The sequence below is a fragment of the Schistocerca nitens genome, chromosome 9 (genome assembly GCF_023898315.1).
Source record: "Schistocerca nitens isolate TAMUIC-IGC-003100 chromosome 9, iqSchNite1.1, whole genome shotgun sequence".
In the NCBI taxonomy this organism is placed as follows: domain Eukaryota; kingdom Metazoa; phylum Arthropoda; class Insecta; order Orthoptera; family Acrididae; genus Schistocerca; species Schistocerca nitens.
Genome location: NC_064622.1, coordinates 47199214 through 47211026, shown reverse-complemented (window position 1 = coordinate 47211026; position 11813 = coordinate 47199214). Strand labels below are relative to the sequence as shown.

Genomic DNA, 11813 nt, shown 5'->3' with positions numbered 1-11813 from the left:
GTCTGGCTAAGATCGGGTCTGGCAAACGCGAAGAGAGCAGTAGAAACTCTCGCTGTGTGCGGGCAGGCATCATCTTGCTTAAATGTAAGCGTAGGATGATTTGCCATAAACTCCTGCGGAACAGTCCATGAAGACCCAGAGGTACCGACCGGCCGCCGTGTCATCCTCAGCCCACAGGCGTCACTGGATGCGGATATGCAGGGGCATGTGGTCAGCACACCGCTCTCCCTGCCATATGTCAGTTTCCGAAACCGGAGCAGCTACTCCTCAATCAAGTAGCTCCTCAGTTTGCCTCACAAGGGCTAAGTGCACCCCACTTGCCAACAGCGCTCGGCAGACCGGATGGTCACCCATCCAAATGCTATCCCAGCCCAACAGCGCTTAACTTCGGTGATGTGACGGGGACCGGTGTTACCACTGCGGCAAGGCCGTTGGCATGATTTGCCATGAAGGACAATAAATCGGGGCGCAGAATATCGTCGACGTACCACCGTGCTACAAGGATTCCTCAGATGATAATCAAAGGAGTCCTGTTACGAAATGCAATGACTCCTCAGAGCCACTTCTACAGGGTGTTTCAAAAATGACACGGTATATTTGAAACGGCAATAAAAACTAAACGAGCAGCGATAGAAATACACCGTTTGTTGCAATATGCTTGGGACAACAGTACATTTTCAGGCGGACAAACTTTCGAAATTACAGTAGTTTTTTCAACAACAGATGGCGCTGCAAGTGATGTGAAAGATATAGAAGACAACGCAGTCTGTGGGTGCGCCATTCTGTACGTCGCCTTTCTGCTGTAAGCGTGTGCTGTTCACAACGTGCAAGTGTGCTGTAGACAACATGGTTTATTCCTTAGAACAGATGATTTTTCTGGTGTTGGAATTCCACCGCCTAGAACACAGTGTTGTTGCAACAAGACGAAGTTTTCAACGGAGGTTTAATGTAACCAAAGGACCGAAAAGCGATACAATAAAGGATCTGTTTGCAAAATTTCAACGGACTGGGAACGTGACGGATGAACGTGCTGGAAAGGTAGGGCGACCGCGTACGGCAACCACAGAGGGCAACGCGCAGCTAGTGCAGCAGGTGATCCAACAGCGGCCTCGGGTTTCCGTTCGCCGTGTTGCAGCTGCGGTCCAAATGACGTCAACGTCCACGTATCGTCTCATGCGCCAGAGTTTACACCTCTATCCATACAAAATTCAAACGCGGCAACCCCTCAGCGCCGCTACCATTGCTGCACGAGAGACATTCGCTAACGATATAGTGCACAGGATTGATGACGGCGATATGCATGTGGGCAGCATTTGGTTTACTGACGAAGCTTATTTTTACCTGGACGGCTTCGTCAATAAACAGAACTGGCGCATATGGGGAACCGAAAAGCCCCATGTTGCAGTCCCATCGTCCCTGCATCCTCAAAAAGTACTGGTCTGGGCCGCCATGTCTTCCAAAGGAATCATTGGCCCATTTTTCAGATCCGAAACGATTACTGCATCACGCTATCTGGACATTCTTCGTGAATTTGTGGTGGTACAAACTGCCTTAGACGACACTGCGAACACCTCGTGGTTTATGCAAGATGGTGCCCGGCCTGAATGAATATTTCGATGATCGTGTGATTGCTTTGGGCTATCCGAAACATACAGGAGGCGGCGTGGATTGGCCTCCCTATTCGCCAGACATGAACCCCTGTGACTTCTTTCTGTGGGGACACTTGAAAGACCAGGTGTACCGCCAGAATCCAGAAACAATTGAACAGCTGAAGCAGTACATCTCATCTGCATGTGAAGCCATTCCGCCAGACACGTTGTCAAAGGTTTCGGGTAATTTCATTCAGAGACTACGCCATATTATTGCTACGCATGGTGGATATGTGGAAAATATCGTACTATAGAGTTTCCCAGACCGCAGCGCCATCTGTTGTTGAAACCATCTGTAATTTCGAAAGTTTGTCTGCCTGAAAATGTACTGTTGTCCCAAGCATATTGCAACAAACGGTGTATTTCTATCGCTGCTCGTTTAGTTTTTATTGCCGTTTCAAATATACCGGTCATTTTTGAAACACCCTGTATGAATATGAAGAGCTCAGATGGAAACCCAGTTCTAAGCAAAGAAGGGAAAGCAGAAAGGTGGAAGGAGTATATAGAGGGTCTATACAAGGGCGATGTACTTAAGGACAATATTATAGAAATGGAAGAGGATGTAGCTGAAGATGAAATGGGAGGTACGATACTGCGTGAAGAGTTTGACAGAGCACTGAAAGACCTGAGTCGAAACAAGGCCGCGGGAGTAGACAACATTCCATCAGAACTACTGACAGCCTCGGGAGAGCCAGTCCTGACAAAACTCTACCATCTGGTGAGCAAGATGTACGAGACAGGCGAAATACCCTCAGACTTCAAGAAGAAGATGTGAAAACTACCGAATCATGAGTTTAATAAGTCACCGCTGCAAAATACTAACGCGAATTTTTTACAGACGAATGGAAAAACTGGTAGAAGCCGACCTCGGGGAAGATCAGTTTGGATTTTGTAGAAATATTGGAACACGTGAGGCAATACTGACCCTACGACTTATCTTAGAAAATAGATTAAGGAAAGGCAAACCTACGTTTCTAGCATTTGTAGACTTAGAGAAAGCTTTTGACAATGTTGACTGGAATACTCTCTTTCAAATTCTAAAGGTGGCAGGGGTAAAATACAGGGTGCGAAAGGCTATTTACAATTTGTACAGAAACAAGATGGCAGTTATAAGAGTCGAGGGACATGAAAGGGAAGCAGTGGTTGGGAAGGGAGTAAGACAGGGTTGTAGCCTCTCCCCGATGTTATTCAATCTGTATATTGAGCAAGCAGTAAAGGAAACAAAAGAAAAATTTGGTGTAGGTATTAAAACCCATGGAGAAGAAATAATAACTTAGAGGTTTGCCGATGACATTGTAATTCTGTCAGAGACAGCAAAGGACTTGGAAGAGCAGTTGAAGGCAATGGACAGTGTCTTGAAAGGAGGGTATATGATGAACATCAACAAAAGCAAAACGAGGATAATGGAATGTAGTCGAATTAAGTCGGGTGATGCTGAGGGAATTAGATTAGGAAATGAGACAGTTAAAATAGTAAAGGAGTTTTGCTATTTGGGGAGCAAAATAACTGATGATGGTCGAAGTAGAGAGGATATAATATGTAGACTGGCAATGGCAAGGAAAGCGTTTCTGAAAAAGAAAAATTTGTTAACATCTAGTATTGATTTAAATGTCAGGAAGTCGTTTCTGAAAGTATTTGTGTGGAGTGTAGCCATGTATGGAAGTGAAACATGGACGATAAATAGTTTGGACAAGAAGAGAATAGAAGATTTCGAAATGTGGTGCTACAGAAGAATGCTGAAGATTAGATGCGTAGATCACATAACTAATGAGGAGGTATTGAATAGAATTGGGGAGAGGAGGAGTTTGTGGCACAACTTGACAAGAAGGGACCGGTTAGTAGGACATGTTCTGAGGCATCTGGGGATCACAGGTTTGGCATTGGAGGGCAGTGTGTAGGGTAAAAATCGTAGAGGTAGACCAAGAGATGAATACACCAAGCAGATTCAGAAGGATGCAGGTTGCAGTAAGTACTGGGAGATGAAGAAGCTTGCACAGGATAGAGTAGCATGGAGGGCTGCATCAAACCAGTCTCAAGACTGAAGACCACAACAACAACAACAACAACAACAACAACTCAGAGCATCAGTCATCAGTTCTGGTTGTCGGGTCGTATAGCTTGGGACAGTCACGTTGGTATCCTGTCTGGGGCGTCTCCAGACACATCTCCGTCTTGGAATCTCATTGACTGGAGGAGAATTGTCTTCAGTGATGAGCCCTGCTCTGATCACCAGCGAAGATACGTCTAGAGACGACCCGGACGGCGATGGGACACCCACCTGAATGTAATAGTCACAGGACACATTAAAAATTTTATTTCTTCTTCCAGAAGTTCAGTTCCTTTTCCAAATTTCTTCTTGGTTTGCATTATTGATTATGCACAGTTGAATTACATCTGGGATAGGATACATCCCTATCTTTTTTCCCTCTCAACCACTGCTTCTCTTTCGTGTCCTTCAACTCCTAGAACCGCATTCTGGTCTCTGTCCAAGTTGTAGGTAACCTTTCGCTCCTTGTATTTGATAACTTCAGTGGTTACAATAAGCATGTGTCCAGTTAGCATTGACTAAAGATAATTCTTAAATCTAGCCAACGAAAATGAGAATTCGTAATCTTGGATTTTCTTTACTCTCTTGCATCAAGCTCCTCTCTACTTTAGACAGTGTGTCGTGAAGCATGAATATGTAGCTAACCTGCTGCACGAGAGTGCAAACTAAAGTTACTCCTACGACAGTAATGTAATAAGAGTTAGAAAGGCATAATATATCAGTCGGAGGGTCTCAGCGATTATACATCTGAATTTGCTTTCTTTCATCCTTCTATGGGAAATTCAGATTATACGTCTCGCAGGTGATTAAAAGGTAAGTCCAGAAAGTAATTAAACTGCGGTCTCTAGTTGACTCGAACACCACGGCGTTCAGTACCGTGACGGGAAGGGGAAAGAAGGCTGCAGAACTTTTCAATTATTTCTCCCCACTCAACCGAGTTTCTTTTTGTCTGCGAGTGAAAGCAAATTTTAACTGTTGGGCGTGAAGACGCAACTTTTCTCTTTGCGCCTGATATAACTGTCTAACAGCTCTAGTGTCTTCATAACTTTCTTAGATAGAACATAGCAAGTTCCTTGAACTGCCATTGTCATTTCGGAATTCTTTGTCACTAATGGTGATAATTTTTCTTTTCAGGTAAGGATCAAGGCGCCAAGTCCTGTTCTAATGCTGACACAGTATGGTAAGACACTTCATGGCCGAAGATATCCCTGCGAGAGACAATAGGATCTCAGAGTTTAATTTACATTATCGAAGGTTCACAACAGTAAAATTCGTATATAAAGCTGGTTTTCGCCGCATTCCCTTTATCCTGTGTATAAAGAAATTTGCACTGATCTTGTACAGCTGTCAGTAGTTTTGAACATGGTTCAAATGGCTCTGAGCACTATGGGACTCAACATCTTAGGTTATAAGTCCCCTAGAACTTAGAACTACTTAAACCTAACTAACCTAAGGACATCACACACACCCATGCCCGAGGCAGGATTCGAACCTGCGACCGTAGCAGCCTCGCGATTCCGGACTGCAGCGCCAGAACCGCACGGCCACCGCGGCCGGCAGTTTTGAACATGGTTCAAATGTATTTTACAAGCAATTTAAACGTTGTTTGGTCTGGAAATACCAACAAAAACTAAACCTATTAGACTTTTTTAAAAATCCCTTCAAAAAATACGTTTACCATTATTACAAAAAATTTCCAGTTAGCAGCAGCAGCATACGTGGAGCGCATCTCTTATACGCAACTGTCAAACATGAATTTGCCGCGGCAATCTATGTCCGTTGTATGAGACTGAGATCAATGGTCGGAAGAAATGGGGTATTCACTATTCTGATTTTGGCACAAAAAGGGCTGAATTATGCTGCCACAAAACTGTTTGGTCATTTGCCAAATAGTATTTAAAAGTCTCACAGATAGCCAACCAACATTTAAAAGCAAATTAAAAGAATTTCTGAATGACAACTCCTTCTACTCAATAGATGAATTCTTAGATATGAAGTAGTAACTGAAAAAAATTAATTAATTAATTATTTTGTGTAAAGAAAACTTAAAGTGACACGTCCCACATCATTACGAAATGTCGTATTCATGGTCTATGGAACAAAAAGTAATATATGTATTTATGTATGTGTGTGTAAGGATGTATAAGCATCTAGTCAGTCTCAGGCGTCGCGAGAATGTTCCTTACAACAAATGTGACCATTCCACGACGTTGGAAGCAGTGTATCAGAGATCATCTCAGTTGCTCAGCGACGACTGACGTGTCCTGTATAACGAAACTGTTCACGTCCGAATCCAACACTGGTTGTGTTATTTTAAGCCTGAAAATTTCTACATGATATAGAATGTTGGGTTTGCAGCTTTTGTGTTGTACATGTAGAATCTAAGTCGTTTTCAGTATCGTCAACGGAGTGTACAGTTTCAAACAAATGGGCACGTATTGAAAAAATTTACGCAACCATACCACATTCTTAATGAAAGGATAGAGAGTGACTACACTGAAGTTATTAATAATTCAAAGAAACTTTGGAACATAGGTCTCCTGCCAATGTAGGCTACTGTTTTATTGTTTTATCTCCTTTGGTTGTTTTCAAAATTAGCTTACCATATTTTTGTAAGCCGGCCGCGGTGGTCTCGCGGTTCTAGGCGCGCAGTCCGGAACCGTGCTACTGCTACGGTCGCAGGTTCGAATCCTGCCTCGGGCATGGATGTGTGTGATGTCCTTAGGTTAGTTAGGTTTAATTAGTTCTAAGTTCTAGGGGACTAATGACCACAGCAGTTGAGTCCCATAGTGCTCAGAGCCATTTTTTATTTTTGTAAAACATTTACCATGGAACCCTCTTTGCTCCATTTCCTTATGATATATGTTTTTGAAAGGGGTCGACCTCGTGGAAAGCAAATTTTTTTTTCCATCCAGACATGTTCGCTGAAGTTTCAGCATTATCAATGGGCTTTTATTTGCTTTCAATTAATAACAAGAGGAAATGCTTTTTACTACTAGTGGACATATAAATTTGCGTTTTCAAGAAAGTACATTCAAATCTGAAAAACAAACATGCTCTGATTTTCCTGGTTTTTTAATGTTTTGCATTACAATTGTTTTTCATCCAGAGTTTGTCATTTGCAGCCATCTAGAACGTAACGTAGAAAAGTTATTTACCTCGAAATTTTGCGACTGGTTTGGCCCAACATTAATTATATGTGGAACAATATGTGTGTGTGTGTGTGTGTGTGTGTGTGTGTGTGTGTGTGTGTGTGTTTCGTTTGATAGTTCGTTGATGGCAGAGAAGAGTTCCGTTGCAGAGAGCTATGTATTCGTTATTGATCTCTGTTGGACTTGACCTACTTTCACAAACACACACACACACACACACACACACACACACACACACACACACACACACACACGCACACACACAGAATTAATGGTTGGCCTAACCACAACATTCCTATCGTAAAATTTCGGGGTTAAAAACAGCTGTAATGCAAAACATAAAAAAGCAGAAAACTGCAACGTGTGGTAACAAGGTATATATACAAAACTTTGTCTGTTTTTCCGGTTTGAAAATTATTTCTTAAAACCTCGAATTTGTATGTGTACACGCAGTAAAGAGCATTTTTTCTGTAGGTTAACACAAAGAAAATACAATCCCACTGATGATGCTGAAACTTCGGCGAAACCTGTCTGGGTAATAGAAGATAAGAAAAATTGTATTTTGCTCAAGGCGTACCCCTTCCAACAACAAATTTACTTGTAAGCAAACACAAAGAGAACAGCTTCAACCTCAAGACTATTATGATAAGCCATACATCATTACTCGTAGTGGTAAGAAAATTATGAATTTCTTGACTGGAATTTTGTTTCTTCATCGTAATTAATAAATGTCTAGTACAGAAATGTTTTAAGTAAATGTTTGTGTAAAGCATAGAAAAAATTTACTGTGTGAAGCACATTTTTTTCAAAAGTCAGGTATTTTACAACATTGTAGTTTGTTTTCAAACAGGATACATGTATATTTAACATTTAAATTATAAAATAATTTTCCAGCTTCAACAGATCATGCCGAAAAATCTTGATTGAAACATGTAAAGCTTTAATATCTAATTACAGATTAGTCTTTAACCGAACGATACGCGATTTCGTCTTAAGATGGTTCTTACTCTCATTGCGCAAGTATTCTGTCTTACTTAGAAAGCTCCATTGTTTAAGATCATTGTTACTTACGTCTGTATGACAACAGCGGACGTAATCGATTTTTATACAGGTATAGCAGATGGAAATGGTAGAGAGGCACCACGGCTAAACCAAAATAAGTACCCTCACAGGCACCAAACCCACCACTTAAAATTTTAAGCCCATTTTGGGCGTTTGTGTGATCGTGGATCCTCTCAGACAGACTAACGTACAGGGAGGCGACACACAGTATGCACATCAGATTTGGAGGACCGGGGTCTGCCGCTCGACCGTCTCTATCTGCTTGGCCGCACACAAACACCATCACGGCTTGTTCCCGACGTGAATACCGGGCCAATGTGCTTCTTGCAGTACGCTGCATCAGTCACACAGCCTACAACACACAAGGCAAGTGCTCAGAGGAACTTTCATTCGTCAGCGCCATCTGTCGTGGCAACGATGTATTCCCGGAAACATGTTCATAGGACCTTTTTTTTCCTCTATTTCCAGTCTTTAATCTGTCCCTGCAGTTTGTGGACATTAGTAAAACCGACAGTGTATAAACAATGGACCAATTACGTTTGTTAAAATCACCATTTTCCAGCAGTCTGTATTCACGTTGTCATTGTGCAAGATATTGGAGCGATAGTTTGATATCGATATACCAATTTCTACACGTACTGCAGCATTAAATTATTCGGTTTGTTGGCAAGGCTTACACACCATATAAAATTACGTACTCCGAAATGAGTACACAATTACTTTTATTTCTAGCAAAACAAATATTCGTTCATAAACGAACACAGATAACTAAACACTGACAGTAAATCAAAGATATCCCTTATACCAGAAACAACACACACTATAGTTGGTTGCTGGAGCGATTATTCCCGCGGGTCTATCGTTGCATGTCACTTCCAGTAATTTAACTTGTGGACACTCTTCAGTAATTTGATTTGTATAAATTATTGGCAGTCAGTACGCGTATCTAGCGGAACATACTGTTTCAACATCCCGGGATAACTATACATACCTGCGACCGTTCTAGAATTGCTTGGTGACTCAATTCAGGCTTTCCTACGCGGCGCAGTATAATTTCAGCTGCCTGTTAATTCCGCTACCGCTCTGCATTGCTAATCATCCACGAATGTAATACGTAGCATTTGCTATTCTCTTTACGCTACAGTTTAATCTCGTCCACGGAATAACGTTCCTGTTCGATATTAACAGCTATCTGCAAGTGCAACAACGTAATTAATTCAGCACTGGCAATATTAGAAGTACTTCACCATTAGCTTCGACAGGGTCTCCATGTTAGTTCCCATCGTAGACTCTAGTTGTGATTACCTATTCGTATCATTAAAGTTACTCAGCGACAGCGAGCATTTCGTGATAAAATACGATTTAGTAAAATTGTTTACACAGTAATATGCATTCCTCTCCAAATACGGTAATGAAATAAAGTTAAACGTGCGAACAACTCTCAACCATTTGTTTTCACTTACTTCACCTAACGCATTTGCAGCATGCCTATGTGCTGGTGAAATTTCTAGTTCCTTCGGGGATATTGTGCGGGTATGAGCATGTACTAACGGCAAGCTTAACCACATAATAATTTACGTCTTTTATTGTGATGTTGCCAGATTAATTTTCTCACTTCATTCTTCGCTTATCTTTATACAATTTGCTGTTATGAAATATATTGTTTTTCTTACTTTTTTCTGAAGTCCGAAAAATGCCCTGTTTGTATCAGTTCGTCACAAGATTCTGTCCGGTCAAATATGCTTTTCTTAAAACCAACGTATTTAAAAATATGTGGAAAAGTACCGTTGTGAAGTACATTTTCCCAACATGGAATTCAGTTTCAACTTCGTCACAAATCCTAAGATTTCGTATTTCTGCGGAAAGAGCTTTGACCTGTGGGGAACGCTCTTTATGAAGATCGTCCGCAGCTCGTGGTCGTGCGGTAGCGTTCTCGCTTCCCACGCCCGGGTTCCCGGGTTCGATTCCCGGCGGGGTCGGGGATTTTCTCTGCCTCGTGATGACTGGGTGTTGTGTGCTGTTCTTAGGTTAGTTAGTTTTAAGTAGTTCTAAGTTCTAGGGGACTGATGACCATAGATGTTAAGTCCCATAGTGCTCAGAGCCATTTGAACCATTTTTCTTTATGAAGATCACTGTCAGTTGCTCCATGTGATTCCGCCCTCACAGTAATTACCAAGCTGGAAACACTGTGAATTTGGCAGCCTTATGTATTAATCACGGCATTAAGTGTAGAGTGTGTGTGTGTGTGTGTGTGTGTGTGTGTGTGTGTGTGTGTGTGTGTTTATTCCTAAGAGACCAAATTGCTGAGGTCATCGGTCCCTAGACTTTTACACACTACTTAAACTAACTTATGCTAAAGAACCACACACAAACACACACCCATGCCCGAGGGAGGACTCTAACCTCCGGCGGGAGGGGCCGCGCAGTCCGTGACATGGCGCCTCAAACCGCGCGACCATTCCGCGCGGCTCATCATTAAGTCTCGCACGCGAATATCATCGCAGCCATATTTTTGTACAATTAATAGACATGTCCAGGCTCTGGGAAGATCTTTATGCACAGTCGCCATTCTATCGCTCATTGCAAACCGCCCACATTTTGTTACAGAATAACAATTCCCGTTACTACAGAAATTCCAGCTCGGATGCGGTTGGGCTCTGGAATATGATTTCATATAACTTTACTAACAAAGGGAACACTATGTTCAGAAAGTATTTCTCGCCATCTCTACATCTCTGCTCGTTGGGTTGACAAACCCCCATCGTAAAGTTCTACGCAGTTCCTAGAACGAAATTTTCACTCTGCAGCAAGTGCAAAGATCTCATTCTGGAAACATCCCCCAGGCTGTGGCTAAGTCATGTCTCCGCAATATCCTCTCTTCCAGGAGAGCTTCTGTGAAGTCTGGAAGGTAGGAGGCGAGGTACTGGCGGAATTAAAGCTGTGAGGACGGGTCGTGAGTCGTGCTTAGGTAGCTCCGTTGGTAAAGCACTTGCCCGCGAAAGGCAAAGGTCCCGAGTTCGAGTCTCGGTCCGGCACACAGTTTTAATCTGCCAGGAAGGAGTCACAGCCATATTGGCACATATGGAAGGTTAGGCAGCCAGACAGCCATACTGCAAGCACGAACACATGCAATCTATCAGATTGCCTGGAATGCCACGCAATCAACGACCGATCGCTGCGATTTTCCCACTTACGTGCGATCTACAAAGCAATTGATCGCCCATGTTGCGGGTCGCTGCGACTTGTTGCTCGTTGTGTGTATGTGGGGGAGAGGAGAGAGATCTTTAGGGGGAGCTAGAATCGAGTTTCACGCGATCGTCGTTCCGGGACTCACTCTTCGGTTGTCGAATAGTGTTCCTTCTCTGGTCGTTGCTAAGAGGGTGGCGGACTGCGGGTTCGGCCGTCCCGCCTGGCCGGTGCCGACTGCGACGGCGCGGCAGTGGGCGCCTTGCAGAAGGCGCGTGGGCGGCGGCGCCGCGGCGGAGAGCCCGCAGCTTGTTAGCGGCCAATTAAAAACGAGCCCGGCTAATCAGCGCCGCACCATCTGCCGCTTCTTCTGCCTCTGCCGCTCTCGCAGCGCCTCTGCAGACCGCCCCACTGCGGGTCGCGACCCCGCTGGGGGCCTTCTGCCTCGATGGCCGCATTCCGGATGGCTGCCCCAGCTCTTACTGTACCGCTGCCGCGTACTCGCAGATGACGATCCACCTAATGTCCACTGGCAAGTATTCAAGACCACGAGAATGTAAAAGCCTGAGATTCTGCAGCTTCCTGCACGCACACACACACACACACACACACACACACACACACACACACACACACAGCCGGCCGCTGGTGGCCGAGCGGTTCTGGCGCTACAGTCTGGAACCGCGCGACCGCTACGGTCGCAGGTTCGAATCCTGC

The 11813-nt window shown here is 43.6% G+C and overlaps 1 pseudogene; it reads right to left on the bottom strand.

The window, feature by feature from the left end:
* Positions 1-318: 318 nt before the first annotated feature.
* On the bottom strand, positions 319-436 carry LOC126204646 (5S ribosomal RNA; annotated as a pseudogene).
* Positions 437-11813: the final 11377 nt, after the last annotated feature.